Source organism: Ipomoea nil, unplaced genomic scaffold (genome assembly GCF_001879475.1).
Source record: "Ipomoea nil cultivar Tokyo-kokei standard unplaced genomic scaffold, Asagao_1.1 scaffold2662, whole genome shotgun sequence".
Lineage (NCBI taxonomy): Eukaryota > Viridiplantae > Streptophyta > Magnoliopsida > Solanales > Convolvulaceae > Ipomoea > Ipomoea nil.
Window position 1 is genome coordinate 463,464 of NW_017619090.1, and position 20,798 is coordinate 484,261.

Here is a 20,798-nt window from a genome sequence, read left to right on the forward strand (position 1 = left end):
GTACGGTATGTGGATATTACGTGATGAAATACATGCTTGAAATTCTTTCCAAAGAAGCATGCGAGGGAATGGATAAGACATGTAATTTAATATAATACCTTTCTCTTTCTAATTTTAAAAATGCTAGCTTACTAATTATTTAATAATTATCAACTTTGTAGATTGTTGTGTGAGTTCGTGGATCAAGCTACACTCAACAAGAAATTGATCAAGTAAGAGACGTATGGACCAACTTCTTTGTTGATGTATGGTTAAGTACGTAAATTGAACAAATTGATATTAGGTTTTGATATTGTTAACTTGTATTATTAATTAGTATCAAATTGTGAGATTTATTACTTTTATTACTTGTTTCATTATAAATATTAGATTCTACATATTTTGCTGTGGTTGTGGTGCAATAATTGAGCAGGTTTTGGTTGTGGTTGTGAGAAATTGAGCAGGTTTTGGTTGTGGTTGTGGTTGTGAGTAATTTGAGCAGGTTTTTTTTTTGGGTATAAATGAAAAAATAATTTAAACTGTATATTAAAAAAAACATACAACGTCGGCTATTTATTATTAGCCGACGTTTTATATATATTAAAAATAAAATAAACACTTTACAACGTCGGGTAATTAGTATTAACCGACGTTGTAATATGTTTACAAAAAAAATTAAAACCTTACAACGTCGGCCAATTAGTATTAGCCAATGTTGTATATAATTTTTTGAAAAAAAATAAAATACCTACAACGTCGGCTAATTGGTATTAGCCAACGTTGTATACTATTTAAATAAAAATTAAAAACATTACAACGTCGACTAATTGCTATTAGCCGACGTTGTAGATATTTAATAATTAAATTAAAAATATATGTATAAATGTCGGCTATTTAAATAGCCGATGTTATATATAATATATACAACGTCGCCCAGAACAACGTCGGTATTTAACTGACCTTAAAGGTCCTATTTAGCCGACGTTAATAGCCTGCTGTGTAGTAGTGTTTACTGCCCAGGAGTGGAGGCGAACAACTTTGAAATAAAGTCGGCAATGATTTCCTTGATTTCTAATAATCAATTTGGAGGCTCAAAGAGTGAAGATCCTACGAGTCACATGAGGCGGTTTCTAAGGGTTTGCAAGACTTTGAAGGCTAATGGAGTTTCAGTTGATGCCATCCGTTTGAGGTTGTTCCCATTCTCACTTAGGGATGATGCACAAGTGTGGCTTGATTCTCATCCTCCCGATCATTTCCAAACTTGGGATCAAATGCATCATGAGTTCATGAGAGAGTTCTATCCACCATCAAAAGCTTCATGGTTGAAGAAACAAATCCAACAGTTTAGACAAATGCCTTCTGAGTCTTTGTATGAAGCATGGAAGATATTCAAAGATCTACAAAGACAATGCCCTCATCATAATATGTCTATTAGGGGTTTGATTGTTTCTTTTTATGAGGGTCTTTCTGATAACTCCAAGGTCATTGTGGATTCTTCTTCAAATGGTGCTTTCATGGAACTAGAGCCCGAGGATGCTAAAAATTTGCTTGACAAGATTTGCTCCAATAGTGCTTATTGGTACAATGAGAGGTCTAATCATAAGCTAGGAGCTGGGATATATGAGATTAGAGCTGTCAAAACGGGCTCAACCCGTCGGGTTGGGCCTGTTTAACCCGTATTTTACACGGGCTGGGTTGGAGGATTTCCAGCCCGTCCCGTTTCCAACCCGGCCCGTGTAACCCGTGGGAGATACGGGTTATACGAGTTGGCCCGTGGGTTACACGGGCCGGCCCGTATAACCACCCATCCCACCCCCAAATGTGTTGTATAATTGGGTATTTTATTAATATTTAAAAACATTGTTGCTAACAAGACTTGAACCCTTGACCTTTTACTTAAGTTATCAAGCTATTATTAATATTGAAACTAACTATGCTAAGAACACATGTTAAACATTTTAATATAATTATATATCTATTTACATCATTCACAAGCATTATTAAATATATAATTGATAATTAATTTATATTACATTTATTACAAGTATTAATTAATACAATTAATTGTATCTTTATATAAATTTTAATTTTAAAGTTTATTTATTATATAAATTACATAAAGTAATAAATTATATATTTTATAAACTTTATAATTTAATAGTATTATAATTACAAAATAAAAAATATAATATGTAAAATATATTAGTATTAAATATAAATTAAATAAATTATAATTACATATTAAAAACTAAAATCTAATTTTATATGTGTATATGTTATATGTGTATATACATATTTTTATATATATAAATATACATATTTGTTTATCGTGGTTAATGTAGTTGATTGGAAATAGTCTTGACTACTAACTTAGAGGTTATGGGTTCAATTCTTAACCTATACAATAATAAATATTTTAATATTTTAATAATGTAAATACAAAAAAAAAAAACGGGTTGACGGGCTGGCCCGTCCTACATGGGTTGGGTTAGGAAAATCCCAACCCGTGGAAAAACGGGTCGGCCCGTCCCGTCCCGTTTCCAGTTGAACCCGAGACGGGCCAGCCCATATGGGTCGGGCTGGCCCGTTTTCCGTTTCCAGTTGAACCCGAGACGGGCCAGCCCATATGGGCCGGGCGGGCCGGGCTGGCCCGTTTTGACAACTCTATATGAGATTGATCAAAGTTCTGCTTTGGCTGCTAAGTTAGATTCTGTGGTGCACATGGTTCATAAGCTTACTCAAAATCAGACTCAACCACCGGTAATCACTACCCATCCGATTCCTACTCATGTGCCAGTTTCTACCTCTACACCATCACTGGCCCTGTGAGCTTTGTGAACCGGTCTCAAGAATATAGCAATCAACTAAAGCATGACCACCACCACATATCTCACAACAAATAGAAGAAGCATGAATGGGATAAGGTGGTACACCGTCCCGTCCCGTTTCCAGTTGAACCCGAGACGGGCCAGCCCATATGGGTCGGGCTGGCCCGTTTTCCGTTTCCAGTTGAACCCGAGACGGGCCAGCCCATATGGGCCGGGCTGGCCCGTTTTGACAGCTCTATATGAGATTGATCAAAGTTCTGCTTTGGCTGCTAAGTTGGATTCTGTGGTGCATATGGTTCATAAGCTTACTCAAAATCAGACTCAACCACCGGTAATCACTACCCATCCGATTCCTACTCACATGCCAGTTTCTACCTCTACACCATCACTGGTACCACCTTATCCCATTCATGCTTCTTCTATTTGTTGTGAGATATGTGATGGTGGTCATGCTTTAGTTGATTGCTATATTCTTGAGACCGGTTCACAAAGCTCACAGGGTTCACATGGTACGATTATGGAACATGTTGATCATATTGGTTCTGGGAGATCTTCAAGGCAATATTAAGGAGGGTTCCAAAATCAAAATCATGGCAATACTCATCTTGGCTTTTCTTGGAGCAACCCATTAGGGGTTGTTAATCCTACGTGTAACACCCCCCCCCCCAAACAAGACCTATATAAAAGCCTTAACACATGCAGATTAAACAACAAAACTAGCACAACGGAAGATAAAACGAAACTGGATAAAAGAAATCCGAACGGGGTGTCACGCCACGTCTACCAAACACGGTAAACGCTACGGCAAACAATCTGCAAGTGTATACCTCTATCCCAAAACATCAGTCTACAACTACATGGGCACACAGGCCACAAAACAGGAATAAAGGTACTAAGCTACCAGGCACTAGACATCGCGCTCGTCTAAACATCACCTGAAAGATACAAAGATAAACATGGGACGACGCCCGATCAGCGAATAATGCTGATAACCCACCAATACCGTTAAGTATCATATATAGATAGATATAAGTCATAAAAACCATTTTCGAAACGGAATACATATATATAAGTCAAAACCAAGATCAACAGTCAACACAGGACTCATCACTCTCAAAGATAACACGGGAACACATCCCAAACCACAAAGGTTAACCACACACAAAGAATAAAGACTCACCTAACGGCAACACATGCCAATGCAACACATGCCTCCGTGACTACACACGTCACGAGAGAAGAACACACAACGCCGGCTTTACAAGCCCTCGCAACATCACCCATCACGAGTTGGTATGCCTTCCTTATGCCTTGTTCCAACCTTTTGGCTACCCCCAACCTTGTATCTTCTTTCCAACCATTACCTCCAGGACCCCTGTACTTCTTAGTCCAACCTTATTCCCCTGGGACCATCGTCCCCCACCAACGACCACCAACAAGACCACTAGTTCACGGCAACACATGCCCGGATAACACATGTTATCCCCCAAAAACGTGGACCCATCACTCAGGCCACAACTCCATAATCACGTCACGGCCGCCACGAGGACCGCTGCAATACCTTGGTGACTAGTGTCCCATACCACTAATCGTGCAATCCAGGTAAAGCCACACACGCACCACAACTCAACGAGAGTCAAACGACGGATCACAACGAAGGTATGAAACATACTCAATCAAGGAACGGGTCACAACCCAACAACAACAACGATGAATAACACAAGTTATCATCAACCAAACGGAAGGTACAAACCACACACACGCTAGCATTAAGACAACAAACTAGCATGCTTATCAACGGGGAAACTCAAGATAGTTCCGAGGAACACACAAGACACCTCTTGGTCCAACGAAACCCAATGTTGAACACTTAGCACGATTCAAGGCACCAAAGTCCTACATGGATACCTACCATATAGTTCTAGACATACGAAACATCAAGAAGACACTCAAATAGTTCCACAAAAGAACAACAGGAAGCCAAAATACTAAATACCGAGTCAAACAAATAACGGGGAACAAATCCCGAACGAACACCACAGTGTTCCCCGCGAGTGGACCCACGGGTAGGCCCCTACCTGTGGTTCCGCCCGCGGGTACACTACCCACAAGCCTTTGTACCGACGGGTGGGCGGCGGGTAGGGCTCTCCCCGCCGTTCCGCCCGCGGGTACATTCTCCTGTGCAAAAAGATCCCTTCGGGGATTTTCTTCTCCAAACAGAAATTCAAGTCCAAAACATGGCAAATCTCACCCAACACAACAAAATGACTTGAATCATGGAAAATGCCAAGCAATGGCACAAAGGAACCCTAAACACAAGCTCTAGATATGCAATATCACAAGACAAATGCATAAACCCTCACATTTCATAGCAAAACACATGTGGAGTCCAAGAAATCACATATAGGTAAGAAAAATAGGTTTTGTAGCGCATGGGTTACCTCTTGTAGACCAAAAGACTTCACTTTACACCACAACAAGCTCTCCACAAGGCTTACTTTCCAAACCCACTTCAAGATCAACCAAAAGATCATAAAGATCCTACCTTTAAGAAAAAGACAACTAAGATGGAACCAAAAACACAAGATGAACTTAGATCTTACCCTCGTAGATGCCCAAATAGGTGAAAGGTTGAACCTTGGAATCTTGAAAAGGGTCTCAACTTGGCTTGGAGAATAAGCTACACTTCTTTTCTAGAGAGAAGGTAGAGCTAATTTCTAAGAATTGTAGGGAATGAAATGAAGAAGTCTTCTAGGTTAGGTTACAATACTAACTCTTGGTGAAAAGGCAAGAATACCCTTACTAACCCTTAGAAAGTGTAAGTAACAAGGGAACTCCCCTCAAAGCTCAAGGTACAAGCACAACTTTAAGGTTGACTAGTCAAATTCTAGTCCTTGAGTATTAAAAATCAGGATTTTAGGAATTAATTCCTCAAATAAAATAGGATTAATTACTCAATTAATCCATGGATTGAATGTGGATTTTTGGGGTGTCACACTACGAGTGTTGCTAGAGGGTCACCTCCCGGTTTTCAAAGTCAACAGGGTTACAAGGGAAAGTATCAAGGGACTCAGCAACAGTGGAGACCAAATCAAAGATATCATGGTCAAGCAAGTTATCAAGGCCATCAAGGAGGGCCTAGCCAATTTGGGTTTCATGGAAATCAATCTCATCCACCAAGACCCACATTTGATGCACTTAAGGGGCGAAGTTTGGAGGATTTGTTTCAAGCTATATAATCAAAATTTGAATGCCAAAGTTGATCAAGTGGCTGCTCATAACAAGATGCTTGAAAATCAAATTGTAACCCAAGCTTCACCATCTAGCAACAAAGCTATTGGCTAGCTTCCAGCATATTCTGAAAATCCTAGGGAACAAATCAATGTTATCACTACTAGAAGTGATAAACAACTTCAAGATCCACCATTAGTAGTTGAAAAAAAAAATGTGTTGCTAGACAAAGAGCCTAATGAGGATAAGCTTATGGAGAATCAAAATTTTTATAGGTAGATCGAGAAGAGATATCGATGTGAAACTACCCACAGCATTCAATGCTGTAATTAATGACCATGTATTTCTTCAACTGACCATTAATGTCGTAGAAGACTTTGAATGGAAATTTTCAAGAATATCATAATTTCAGGGTCAGTGAGATGATTCCAAGGTATGCAAATATCAGACAGTCAGAGATCTATGCCAGAAAATCTTCATTAATTAAAAGCACGAGACATAGATGAAAAGAAATACATAATTTAAGGACGATTATTGAACACAAAACAATGAAACTTTCATTTCTTTCCCTTTCCTTTCTTCGTTTTACTGGTTTCGCCCTTGGTGACCGTAGGAACTTTCTTTGATGTAGGGATTTTTGGACGAGATGGTCCATCGTCAGGATGAATTTCCTCATCAGATTCTCCTTCAATGTAACCCACAAGTTCAGTTTTGCAATCATATCTTCGATAGAAGTCCCTAAGATCTCTGTCCATAGTGAGATCGTTCCAGGATTCCAGTGTCAAGAAGCCCTTTCTGACAATTAGAGGGGGTTCCTCATTGGGATCAAAAGATTTGGCATCTTCATCAGCATCTCTTTTGATGAGTTCATTAAAATCCTAACTTTCTGAGTCGGATGAAATATTCAGAGGATTAATAGGATTATTGCCGGGATCATGATTTCCTTATTCACCCTCTTCTGGATGAGCTCGGGTTTTTCTTGATACTTTCTTGGTGATTGAAACTTTAGGAGCCATTGGTGAAGAGAGGGATGCATTTGAGCAAAACCAATGTCCTCCTTTTATATCAATTTTAGATGAGGATTAATGTTTTATCCAAAGGTTATTCATTGTCATTTTTGAGACGATTAAGAGATAATGCTTTATGACATAATTCCCTTTTTGACCCAAAAGAGATAGTCTGACATTAAAGATTCAAGGTCAAAAGAGCAATTAGTAAAGCCAACAAAGATAGATAGTTTCATTGAAAGGAATCGTGCAGAGGTACTCCAAGCCATACAGATAAAACAAACATTGTTTAAAGAAAATGATAAGGCACGTGAAGCTCCATACGAGTCAACTCATCAGTCACGTCAGGCAAATTTGCCTTGTTCGCATATTCGTCCAGTTCCTCTAGGGAGAGTGTAACACCCCAGATTTTCAAGACATTTAAGACTTATAAAATAAGGGTGAAATCTCATTAAATCCCAAAACATAATACAAGAGTACGGGGTGCTATGCCACACCTGAGCTAGAGAACTCAGGTGCACAGGCTAACTAACTAATATCCTCAATAATGTAAATGCATAAGCATGGCACGCAGGCCGAGAGGGAAGCTATCTACTTCTACGTTCCAAGTTCTAGCGCGCTCCAGTGACTTATTCTTCTGTGCCTGAAAGCCAAATATATCTGTTCAGCGAGAGATGCTGGTAACCCACTCCAACGCGTTGAAATACATTACATATAGAGATATATATAGATATACGAAAACCATTTTGAGCATGAAGATATATCCTACGAACTCTAGCTTTTAAATCCGGGGATGACTCGACAGATAAGGCTAGACACAAGCAACAGTTATAACAAGCTTATACAATCCACAATAGGCAAGATAGATAAAGCTGAGCACCATTAATAATCATAACCCAACGTAAACAATCCCCAACATAAATCCCATAGTCACAACCCCCAAGATACTCATAATCACAACTCATCCATATCTCAACACATAACACACTTTGTTGGCGCCACAGTACCAATCGCATGCCCATACATGAGGGTCAGCGCATATAGCTCTGACACGGCCCCGCAGCACCCTGCCCCGTATCGCAACACGGAGGGGTCGATCGCAACCGACCGATGAACCGCAGCTCATCATAACGTTTGATCGCAACCAAACAGTGGACCGCAACCCAAGAGAATGTCATCTGACCGCAGCCAGGAAAGTATGAACCGCAGCTCATGTGGAAACATTTGATCGCAACCAAACGGTAGACCGCAGCCCAAGAGTGTAAATCTGACCGCAGCCAGCTTCTGAACCGCAGCTCAGGAATAACCAATCCGATCGCAACCGAATTGGGGTACCATGCACACATAACACATAGCAAGCACATGCAACCCACATTAACACATTGGGTAGGGGGAGAAAACGTATAACAAAACCTATGCGTGATCCTTCACATACTAAGAATAATCCTAAGGGGTTCATGCTTCTTCCACCTAGGTTAACGGGATACCAATTCAACTAGCATGCAATATATAAGACTCATACAACCTACGTACGGTACCCGAAATATCCAACTAGACATAGGCACGATAGACGGAGTCCGTTGGGACACCACGGGGATCGGGGAAACATCAAACGGGGAGGCCGGGGTCCCGAATGGGAATTTCCAGCGGGTAGCCGGTGGGTGGGGGGGCCACCCGCCGGTAACACTGTTCCGGGCAGCGGGTCGCCGACGGGCAGCTGCCCGCCCGCCGGCTGCCCGCTGCCGGGACTGCCCTCTTTTGACCGCGGGTAGGTGGCGGGTCCCCTACCCCCCCACCTACCCCCACTGACTCTTTATACACAAAACGCCCCGGGAACCGTTGTGGAACCCGAAACCATGCTTAGACACTTTACAACGCAATTAACGATCAACACGTAGACAATCAACGGATCAAATACGAGAAACGTACGACACATAACCTATCATGCTTTTCTAAACATAATTGACACCCAAACATGCGATTTCCCCACCCGATACACCAAGAATAATATCATACGATACAACCTAGGGTTCTAATCACTTTTACATCAACAAGAATACGGTTCGTCTTCTAATTACCAGATTCGATACAAATAACACATAAGCATCAAGAACGCCATACAATTATCAAGAGCAACATATAATCATGAAGAACTCCACATAATCGTTAAGAACACCATAATTATCAAGAATCTCCCGATATCAAGATCACCCAGGGAATTATCCCATCAATCATCAATAATAACATCACAAATCATCAATACACAATAATACGGGGAAATCCTACTGGGGAAATCATAACTATGAAAATAGGTTTTGTTGAGACATGGGTTACCTCTTAGCCTTAATTAATTCCTTGGCTATGAAGGGTCTTTCTTTAAGCTTTCTTGCTTTCTTGATTTCTCCAAAGGGGATTCTTGGAGCTCTTTTTGGGGTGGTGGGGCGTTAATCTTGTGGGGAGGGTTCTAGGTGCCTCTTAAGTCCCCTATTTATATATTTAGGTGTCCTAGTTAGGAACTAATATTATGGGCTTGCTAGTTCTATTTCTTTTGGGACTAAGGATTGGGTTTAGGGATAAGGGCCCGTGGACTATAGTGGGCCTTCCTAATTAATTATTGTGATCTAATTCTTTCTTTTGGGTAATTGGTCAAATGATTTAATTGATCTTAGGGTTCATAACACGGGGTGTTACAGAGAGAGTGGGCGTAGTTGAGTTGGTTGGTGACTGAGAGTGAACTAGAGTGTAATCTTCATAAGACTTTTCACTCTTTTGTGAAGCCTCAGAAATTGGATTCCAACGAAAGGTGGGTGTGTGAGATGAGTGCATGTTATCATTGTTCATAACCATCTTCCTTTCGTTTGCCAGCTGTGTTGCCTGTGCCAGACATTTGTCTTTCGTGGCCAGAGATTCGTTGACAACTTTGTCCTGATTTTTTCTTTCTTTCAGGGTGGCCGAGTTTGGCATGGTGAACGTTACATGGACCCTATCACCATCTTCCACTAATTTTGTTATTGTGGCACTTGTCAGTTTGCTTGCTTCTTGAAGATGATGATCACGCCGAATGGATTGTCTCTCTGCCTTGTCCATCCTTCCTTTGCCCTTATCCATACCTGCAAAGTTTTACTTACTAATGGACTGATTGTGTGAGTAAAAATTCATGGAAGGAGGTTTCAATTTATAGAAGTAGAGATTGCGTGCAAATCTGTTTAAAATATTATAGATGACGTCACTAGGTTTCGTGGAAAGTGATCAACAAATTTCGTGACAGCCTTGATCATATTTTATTCATTATAGATAGATCCACAGCTTATCATAGTGACCCAGAGTAATTCTTAGGTCATTTTCTTCTTGCTGCTTGCTGTAGACTTAAGTGGTGAGGGCAGTTTTGGAGGAGAGCTTGATGGTGAGTAATCAAAGCTATCGCTTCTTTCCAGCACGCTGTCCTCCTTTGCATATCCTATGGAGTTGCCAATAGAGTGAAATGATTCACGTGATTCTTGCTCCGTTTGGTCACACAGGAGATTTTGGATATGTTGTGAACATGCTAGAAATTTGTTTAATGCCTCATCATCAACTAGAGGATCTTGGAAGATTTCAGTCTCATCATTCCTCTTTTCTGTGATTGTCGTTTTCGATTCACTCCCTGTACTCATACCTGCACAATCAAAGATAAAGACTAGATTTCTTACAAAAGATGAGTTGGTGTGGATTTGGTGACAATATGTTCTCTCTTTTTATAGAGATCTTGCGTGTGAGAATGGATCAAATCTTTATGATGAGAGTATCGAGGAGATTTTGTAAGAATATTGTGAGAATCTTTGCAGATTTGATTCGCAAGTCTTATGCCATTTCAATCATCCCGATTTCATGTCTTGGAGAAGAGAATCAAGCTTCACTCAAGGGTTTTGTGAAAATATCTGCAAGTTGATCATCAGTATTGACATAATCAAGAGATATATCTTTTCTCTCAACATGATCACGAATAAAATGGTACTTAATATCAATGTGTTTAGTTCGTCAGTGTAGAACAGGATTGTGCATGATGGCAATTGCACTAGTGTTGTCACACTTGATGCTCACTTCCCGTGCATTTATGCCATAATCCTTTAACTGATGAGTCATCCAAAGAATTTGAGCACACCAACTTCCAGCTGCTATATATTCGGCCTCAGCCGTGCTGGTAGCAATGGAATGTTGCTTTTTACTAAACCAAGACACAAGTCTTCCTCCTAGGAACTGGCAGGTTCCTGAGGTGCTTTTACAATCAATTCGGCATCCAGCAAAGTCGGCATCCGAATATCTAACGAGATCGAAAGTTCCTTCTTTCAGGTACCAAACTCCAACACTTTGTGTAACACCCCAGATTTTCAAGATATTTAAAACTTATAATAAAGGTAGAATCTTATTAAATCCCAAGATATAAATACAAGCGTTCGGGGTGCTATGCCACACCTGGGCTAGAGAACCCAAGTGCACAGGCTAACTAACTAATATCCTCAAAGCATAAACACGTAAACGTGGCACGCAGGCCAAAAGGGAAACTATCTACTTCTAAGTTCTAGCGCACTCCAGTGACTTAATCTTCTGTGCCTGAAAGCCAAATATATCTGTTCAGCGAGAGATGCTGGTAACCCACTCCAACGCGTTGAAATACATTACATATAGAGATATATATATAGATATACGAAAAGTCCTTTCGAAGCATGAAGATATATCCTACGAGACTCTAGCTTTTAAAACCGGGAATGACTCGACAGATAAGGCTAGACACAAGCAACAGTTATAACCAGCATATATGATCCACAACAGGCAAGACAGATAAAGATAAGCACAATTAATAATCACCACCCAACATAAACAATCCCCAGCATAAACCCCTTAGTCACATCCCCCAATATACTCATAAACACAACTCCTCCATACATGAGGGTCAGCGCATAGAGCTCTGACACGGCCCCGCAGCACCCTGCCCCGTCTCACATTACGGAGGAGCCGATCGCAACCGACTGATGGACCTTTGTCCTACATAATATTTATATGCCTGACCGGTCTTTACCAGCCTGGTTAATAGTTGGGATGGTTCTCAGCCCATTCAACTGCCCGTATAGTGGACCTTTGTCCTATATAATATTTATATACCTGACCGGTCTCTACCAGCCTGGTTAACAGCCGGTATGGTTCTCAGCCCATCCGACTGCCCGTATAGTGGAACTTAGTCCTATATAATATTTATATACCTGACCGGTCTCTACCAGCCTGGTTAACAGCCGATATGGTTCTCACCCACCCAACTGCCCGTATAGCCCGATTGATCTTAACCAACTCGGGGTTACATGCACACATAACACATAGCAAGTACATGCAACCCACATTAACACATTGGGAAGGGGGAGAAAACGTATAACAAAACCTATGCGTGATCCATCACATACTAGGAATAGTCCTAAGGGGTTCATACTTCTTCCACCTAGGTCAATTCAACGGGATACCAATTCAACTAGCATGCAATATAATAGACTCATAAACCTACGAACGGTACCCGAAATATCAAACTAGACAAAGGCACGATTAACGGAGTCCGTTGGGACACCACGGGGGACGGGGAAACATCAAACGGGGAAGCCGAGATCCCGAGGGGGATAATTTTCCAGCGGGTAGCCGGTGGGTGGGGGGCCACCCGCCGGCTGCCCGCCGGGCATTACTGTTCCGGGCAGCGGGTCGCTGGCGGGCAGCTGCCCGCCCGCTGCCGGAGATGTGTTTTCCGGCCGTGGGTAGGTGGCGGGTCCCCTACCCCCCCACCTACCCCCCACTGACTCTTATCACACAATTTCGCCCCGGGAACCATTGTGGGACCCGAAACCATGCTTAGACACTTTACAACGCAATTAACGACAACACGTAGACAATTAACGGATCAAATACGAGAAACGAACGGCACATAACCTATCATGCTTTTCTAAACATAATCAACACCCAAACATGCAATTTCCCCACCCGATAAACCAAGAATAATATCATACGATACAACCTAGGGTTCTAGTCACTTTTATATCAACAAGAATACGGTTCGTCTTCTAATTGCAAGATTCGGTAAGAATAACACGTAAGCATCAAGAACAACACACAACTATCAAGAACATCATATAATCATCAAGAGCTCCATATAATCATCAAGAACACCACAACTATCGAGAATCTCCCAATATCAAGATTACCAAGATCCCCCATGGGATCATCACATCAATCATCAATAATATCATCACGAATCCGCAATATACAATAATATGGGGAAACCCTAAGGGGGAATCATAACTATGAAAATAGGTTTTGTTGAGACATGGGTTACCTCTTAGCCTTAATTAATTCCTTGGCTATGAAGGATCTTTCTTTAAGCTTTCTTGATTTCTTGATTTCTCCTAAGGGGATTCTTGGAACTCTTTGGGTGGTGAGAGATTTATTGTGGTGGGGATTCTAGGTGCCTCCTAAGTTCCCTATTTATATATTTAAGACTCCTAGTTAGGGCCTGAATGGTATGGGTTTACTAATTCTATTCCTTATAGGGCTAGGGCTTGTTTTAGGGATAAGGGTCCATGGTCCATAGTGGACCATATTAATTAAAGAGGATCCTAATCATAATCTGAATAGTAAAAGGCCTACTTCATTTATTCCTAACAGGCTTAAGATTCTTATTCGGGCAAGGGTCCACGGTTCATGGTGGACCTTACTAATTAATTAAAGGTAAACCTAACATAATTAAATCATATTTAATTATTATTAACGGGATTAATTAAATAATTAATCCGGGATTGAAGGCCGTAACACGGGGTGTTACACTCTCCCCCCCTTACGAGAAGCTTTGTCCCCGAAGCTTGGAAATCATTACAGGGTTAACGAGTCAAGAGAAGAACCGTGGTCCTATAGAGAATGTATTCCACAGGGAAATTGTATACTTGCACGCCTATGTGTGTTGGGTTTTTGGGAACGATTAGGTTTACAGGGCTAAGAGAGTGGGTTTCAAACTTGAGGACACGGTGAAATCAGGAATTAGAATCAAGTTTTCGAGGTTGCAACTTAGGTTGTGAGGTTGCCACTTGTATGGAATCGTTAAAACATGGGATTGAGAATGAGGTCTGAAGGGTAGAAAGGGTTTTGAAATAAGGAAGGGGCCGATTTTCCGAGGGAGGGAAAGGAATTCGGCTAGGATGGGTTAAGGTTTCTCGATCCCAAGTGAATAATCTGGTTAGATGCTTTGAACACGATGCGCCGACGAGCTGATGATCCTCCTTCCTTGGTGTTGGTGCTTGCTTGACTTTAAGATCCTTGTTAGACCTTGCTTCCCAGGCTAAGGTTTCATCCTTCTCTTCTTTCTTGAGGGAATTTCCCGTGGTGATTCAACACTTACTTCTTTAATGCGCCCAAGGTCTTGACCGAGTTGGGTCAACCAAGCCAATCTCTTAGGGCGCACTTCCCAAATTCTTCCCAAAGTCTCTTGGGAGTCGATGGACTTTGGGTTGAATTTCTCTTCTTATTGAATTTCATCTCCTCTTTAGTAGATGAAATTCTTAGCAAGACTTCATGTCTTACCCGAGGTTCGGCATTGTTGTGCCCTGTTTGTGTTATTTTTAATGATGAAGGTGTCCTTGCGTGCCCTTTTTCTTTTAAAGCGCAGTCGGTTACCAAATCTCGTTGTGGGATGACTCGGCGACTTTACGAGTCACCTCATTTCCTTGTGGGTCCTTAATGACCCTTGAAGTCTTGGCGCGAATGTGTTCTTCACCCTTTTGCTTAGCACCATGGGCTACGTAGTTCTTGATTCCATACAACTTGTAAGGAGTCCTCTGATTTGCTCGAACGATGTCCATGGTTTGGAGGAGTCCCGGTCCCTCCTTAGCATTTTGACTTTTAAGGTTTTCGTGGGTTCTTAGTACGAGTTCCCAACTCGCTTCCTTGGTTTGCGCAATCCTTTACGCCAAACATCCCTAGTCGGTTGTATCGTAGGATCCGATTTCAATTACTCGTGCAATGTAATTGATTGTGATTTCCCGATGGTGTCTCGTGCGTCAAGGTCTTTTACGTAGGACACTATGTTTGGGTGGTCCATGGTTCCTTACCCAAGACTCACATTCCTCAATCAAGGCACACAAGTGCGCCACAAATCAATAAAATGAGGGGTTAAGAAATCAGCACATTGTACCAGTGGGCGCGAGGTGGGCGGTCGTCCGCCTGCCAAGCTCCTGCCAAGGACCCGCCAAGGTCCCGTCAAGGACCCGTTGGGGACCCGCGGGAAAGTGACTAGGAATAGTCAATTCCTTTGGGAAAGACCCCAAAAATGCACAGATTCATGTCCTGACAAGTCCCATGCCCTTGTGCACAATAAAAGGGACTTGGATACATAGGATGACCCATCGTACAATGTTCATTGATCCTTAAGCACGAGTTCTAGAGGTAGATATACATACATATATATATATCTATGTTTTCTTGGTCTGGGTTTAAAGGGGTGTAAGAAGTGCAAGGGCTAGGTTTCAAAGTCGAGGGGCAGATAGGGTCGATGTCTCAAGGTCGTAATACAGGAAGGAAGGTTGCCACCTTGTACGGGTTTGTCTGTAATGAGGGATCAAGAGCGAGGTTTGGAGTGATAAGACGGATTCTTTAACGAAATGGTACTTGATTGGCAAGGGGAGGGAAAGGGGCTAAGGACTCTTGGCTTCGAGTGATTATGCCTGTTTGGGGCTTGGTTGTGGCGTGCAGTCGAACTGGTGATCCCTTTTCCTTGGCTTTGTTTGATTCTAAGATTTTCGTTTGATCTTCTCTTCCCGTGTCGAAGTCCCCTTCGCCTCTATGGCTTCCAGGGGAATTCTCGTGATGGTTTCCGTGCACGTTCCCCTCGGATGTCCAGAAGTCTGGACCTAGTCGGTTTAGTGGGTCAAACCCCTAGGTCTTGACTCCTAATCCTTGCCGAGGGTTCTTAAGGGTAAGGGGGGTTTCGGGTTAGTCTTTCTTGTTCTATTGCAAACTTAACATGGCATGCAGATCAAGACAAACTAGATGAATTGCATAATACTATTATAAGGTTTTGTTTCTTTTTCAATGCTATCTGTGGAAAAGTGATTGATCCAGACAAACTAGATGAATTGCAAAATGGCATTATTGTTACATTGTGTCAGTTGGAGATGTATTTTCCACCGTCATTTTTTGATGTCATGGTTCATTTGGTTGTACATCTGGTGCGAGAGATCAGACAGTGCGGTCCTGCTTATTTGAGGTTGATGTACCCATTTGAACAGTACATGAAAGTCTTAAAAGGTTATGTGAGGAACCGGTATCGACCAGAAGCATCTATTGTTGAAAGCTATATTGCTGAGGAGGTAACTGAATTTTGTACTGAATATTTGGCGGGGGTAGAAGCTATTGGTCTTTCTAAGTATCGACATGAAGGAAGAAGTGCTGGGAAAGGTACTCGAGGATGCAAAGTAGCTAGTATGCCTCGTGAAGATATTGAGCAAGCACATTTGTACATCTTGCATAGTACAAGTGAAGTCGATCCATATTTAGATGAGCACAAGGCATTGATTAAAGAGCAAAATCCAAGAAAGACAGACATGTGGATTGTGAGCAAACATAATCGTACTTTTATTAGTTGGTTCAAAAATAAAGTTCTGCGTGCTACTAACTATTCTGAAACAGTAAGATGGTTAGCTCATGGTCCTTGTATGCAAGTTATATGTTATACTGGATATGATATAAATGGATTTTCTTTTTATACAAAAAAACAAGATGAAAAGAGCACTATGCAAAAAAGTGGAGTTTCTTTGGTTGCAAATTCAGTGCACTTCAGTAGTTCGAAAGATAAAAATCCGATCATTGCAGAATTTTCATATTATGGTGTGATTGAAGAAATATGGAAGGTTGATTATGTTCAGTTCAGAGTGCCGATGTTCCGATGTAAATGGGTAGATAGTAAACACGATGTTAAAGCAGATGAGTTATGGTTTACACTTGTCGATTTGAAAAGGGAAGGTCACAAAAATGAGCAAGTCATAATGGCATATCAAACAAAACAAGTATTTTATGTTACTGATCCTAGTGATAAAAAATGGTCTGTTGTTCTTCATGGAAAGAGACAAATTACTGGTGAAGGGAATGAAGATGTTAGTTATGAGATTGAGGAAATACCACCTTTTTCTTCAAGTTTATTACCAGTTATTATAGATAATGAGATAGATGAAGTGCATGCATCACAGGATGATCATCATGAAGGGCTATGGGAGAATTGATTATTATTTGTAATGCTTTAACTTCTTCTTGTGTTTACTATATCTAAATATTTACAGTTATATTTATGTATATATTATTCTTTTGTCAATTCACTAATAATTTCTTGGCTAAACAGGCATATGGATTCATCAAATGACCCCCTATTGATAGTACCACTCAAGCTAAAGGTACTGATACCAAAGCTAAGAAGAGGGGTGCCTCCGTTATGACAAAATTAATTTCTAGGCGTGGTGACACAAACAAGAAATTGATGGTTTAATTTGATAGTAAACACGAAGCTGTTGGAGCAGGGAGCGCCCAATTCAAAAGTTATTTTGCGCTGATTGCATGGAGCAAAGTTCCTATCACATATAAAAATTGGAAAGTGGTCCCAGAAGAGAGTAAAGCGTTGGTGTGGGATGATATCGTGGTATGCAACTTATTTATAAAACTTTTGAATTAATTGTATTTAATTTGTTTCTAATAAATAATCTTGTCTTGCAGAGCGTTTATGATATTCCCACTGATGCGGATCTGAAGGATTCTTTGATGAAATATGCGGGTGAACGGTGGAGAGATTTTAAAAGTAGATTGAACAGAGACTTCATATTAAATAATGAAGACCCAATAAACAATACTCCATGTAAAAAATACACATTCGTTGATCCAAATACATGGAAAAAGTACTTGGAGCTTCGTAAACCTGCAGAGTTTAAGGTATATATTATTATTTTTCTATCAATTATTTATTAACTCAAATATATTAAAGATATATTATTACTTAATGTTTTCTTTTTGTGTAGGAATCAAGAAAGAAACATCAAGAGATACAAAGTAAGAATGTTCATCCACATCATTTAGCCCGAGGAGGCTATAAGAGATTGGAGAAGATTATGATGGATGAGAAGATGAATGAACAAGAAGAAGCTGCAAGTTCAGATCCATCGTCAATAGTTTCTCCTCCATCTCCGCCAGCTAGACATGAAAAGTGGAAGAGGGCAAGAATGAACAAATCAGGAAATATCAACAACGAAGCGACTAGAATGGTCGTGGAAAATATTGTAAGTAATATGTTAAAATTTTCTACATTATTAAGATAGCTAGTAATCATTATTAAATATTGTTTTTATATGTTAGGATTTGCTATCATTGCAAGCTTCTCAAGGAGAGTTTGTTGAGTCCGGTAGACAAGATATATTGTCTAATGCCATAGGTACAAATGAGCATTGCGGACGTGTTAGAGCCGTGGGTAGAGCACATGGCTTAAAAAGCTACTTTGGTCCTGCAAAACGTCGTCAAAGCCAGTCTACACCAGAAGTAAAAGATATGATTAAGATAGTAGTTGCTGGGGCGTTAGCAATTCAAAGAGAGCAATATGAAACATCCTTACAAGCAGCCATTTAAGAGATGAGGGATGAAATTAGTAGTATGAAGACTCCAGCGGCTCAACATGTACCATCAAGGCATGAGGAAGACATGCGTGTAGTTGTCCAACCACATGGTCATAGTGAAAAAGCAAGTTCTCCAGACCCTTTTGTTGATTTACCGGCCGTAAGTAATCATTTATAACTAATCTTATTATTATTTATTAAAAACATTTTAGCTATTTCTTAATATGAATTCATGCAGTTAGGAGCAAGATGTGAATTGTATTTGGAAGATCCCATTAGACGTAAAGTTGCACGTGGGACAGTTTACTAGGCCGAAAGGGTTCACGGGATACAAATACATGTGGATCAAGTGAAGGTCACCGTGACTGAAATTCTCGTGTCAAGTGCAAAGGTACCCTTCCCTACCGATGAGGTTCAACTGTTAAGAGATGCACTGCACAACTTTATTATTTTGCCAAAGAAGTTGGTTGAGTTGTATACCGAAGCTGATGAGGTATGTATTTTCAAAATTTTTGTATTTTAAAATAGTGTTTAATTTACTTTTTTTTAAAATAGTAATTGTTACTTATATTGAACAGGTACAAATGACTTATGATTCCGGCGTGCAACGACCTTCTGTTGATCTCACTATAGCTGGTCCGACTTCTTTGAGTCCTCGATGTCTAAAGGTATATAAAATTGTTCGCAAACTTGATGATAATGTTGTGATAAAGATGGAGCGTGGTATTGTGGGAGATGTTGACTATCCCTTACAACTTGACCCGTCGGAGATTATGCGTTTCTTAAGGATGGAGATGTTAGATGTTTTCATATTGCAGTTCTTTATAAGGTAATAATTAAGTTCTTTACTTATATTGGTTTATATAATATTTTTAATTTTTCATTTCATCTATTATATTACTAATATATATGATTGATTGTATTTTTGAATAGGGGTCTTTATGACAAATTTGATTTGGCATCAAAAACCACATATGGCTTCTTAGATCCACATTTCATTCAACCAGTTTCGAATACTATAGATGAGCGGACAGGGTATATCAACGTCACCATGCAATATGGCCAAAAACAATGCTATCTAGCGCCATATATTTTAAAGTAAGTTTTAATTGTTTCAAATAAAATAACTTATATATAATACATTTTTATTATATATTATATTTACTTACAACTAATACATTATTGATTTGTAGTGACCATTGGATGTTGATGGCAATTTGTCCTCAACTTAATGAAATCTATTGGTTTGATTCAATTGGAGGCCAGCCACGTGATGACATCAAAGATATTGTTGAAAAGTATGTGAACTTATAAGTATTAATATTAATAATTAATAAAGTATGCATGATGTCATAAAGTATTTGTGTATACTAATATCTTATAATTTTAGGTGTGTCAATTCAGCAAAGTTGTTGAGAAGCAATGGATCAACTCGTTCACCAAAATGGATAAAAGTTTTGGTAAGTATTTTATACATTTGTAAAACTACATGTTTTTTTATTGTTTTTTATTAAATAAGATTTTAAATGTAATTTAATTCAAATGTAGTGTGCTCTACAAGTTGGAAGTACGGCATGTGGATATTATGTGATGAAATACATGCTTGAAATTCTTTCCAAAGAAGCATGTGCAGGAATGGATAAGACATGTAATTTAATATAATACCTTTCTTTTTCTAATTTTAAAAATGCTAGCTTACTAATTATTTAATAATTATCAACTTTGTAGATTGTTGAGAGAGTTCGTGGATCGAGCTACATTCAACATGAAATTGATCAAGTAAGAGACGTATGGGCCGACTTCTTTGTTGATGTATGGTTAAGTATGTAAATTGAACAAATTGATATTAGGTTTTGATAATGTTAACTTGTATTATTAATTAGTATCAAATTGTGAGATTTATTACTTGTTTCATTATAAATATTAGATTCTACATATTTTGATGTGGTTGTGGTGCAATAATTGAGCAGGTTTTGGTTGTGGTTGTGAGAAATTGAGTAGGTTTTGGTTGTGGTTGTGGTTGTGAGTAATTTGAGCAGGTTTTTGGGTATAAATGGACAAATAAACTGTATATTAAAAAAACATACAACGTCGGCTATTTATTA

At 39.9% G+C, this 20,798-nt stretch overlaps 2 long non-coding RNA genes across 2 annotated transcripts; both read left to right on the top strand.

Moving 5' to 3' along the window:
* Nucleotides 1-2: 2 nt before the first annotated feature.
* Nucleotides 3-18,478, top strand: LOC109154933. Its single transcript, XR_002049817.1, has 3 exons — nucleotides 3-81; nucleotides 16,848-16,851; nucleotides 18,468-18,478. It is a non-coding gene; the product is annotated as an uncharacterized LOC109154933 (long non-coding RNA).
* A 1,188-nt stretch (nucleotides 18,479-19,666) lies between these two features.
* LOC109154934 lies at nucleotides 19,667-20,141 on the top strand. The gene is made up of 3 exons (XR_002049818.1): nucleotides 19,667-19,791; nucleotides 19,887-19,991; nucleotides 20,084-20,141. It is a non-coding gene; the product is annotated as an uncharacterized LOC109154934 (long non-coding RNA).
* The last annotated feature ends 657 nt before the right edge of the window (nucleotides 20,142-20,798 follow it).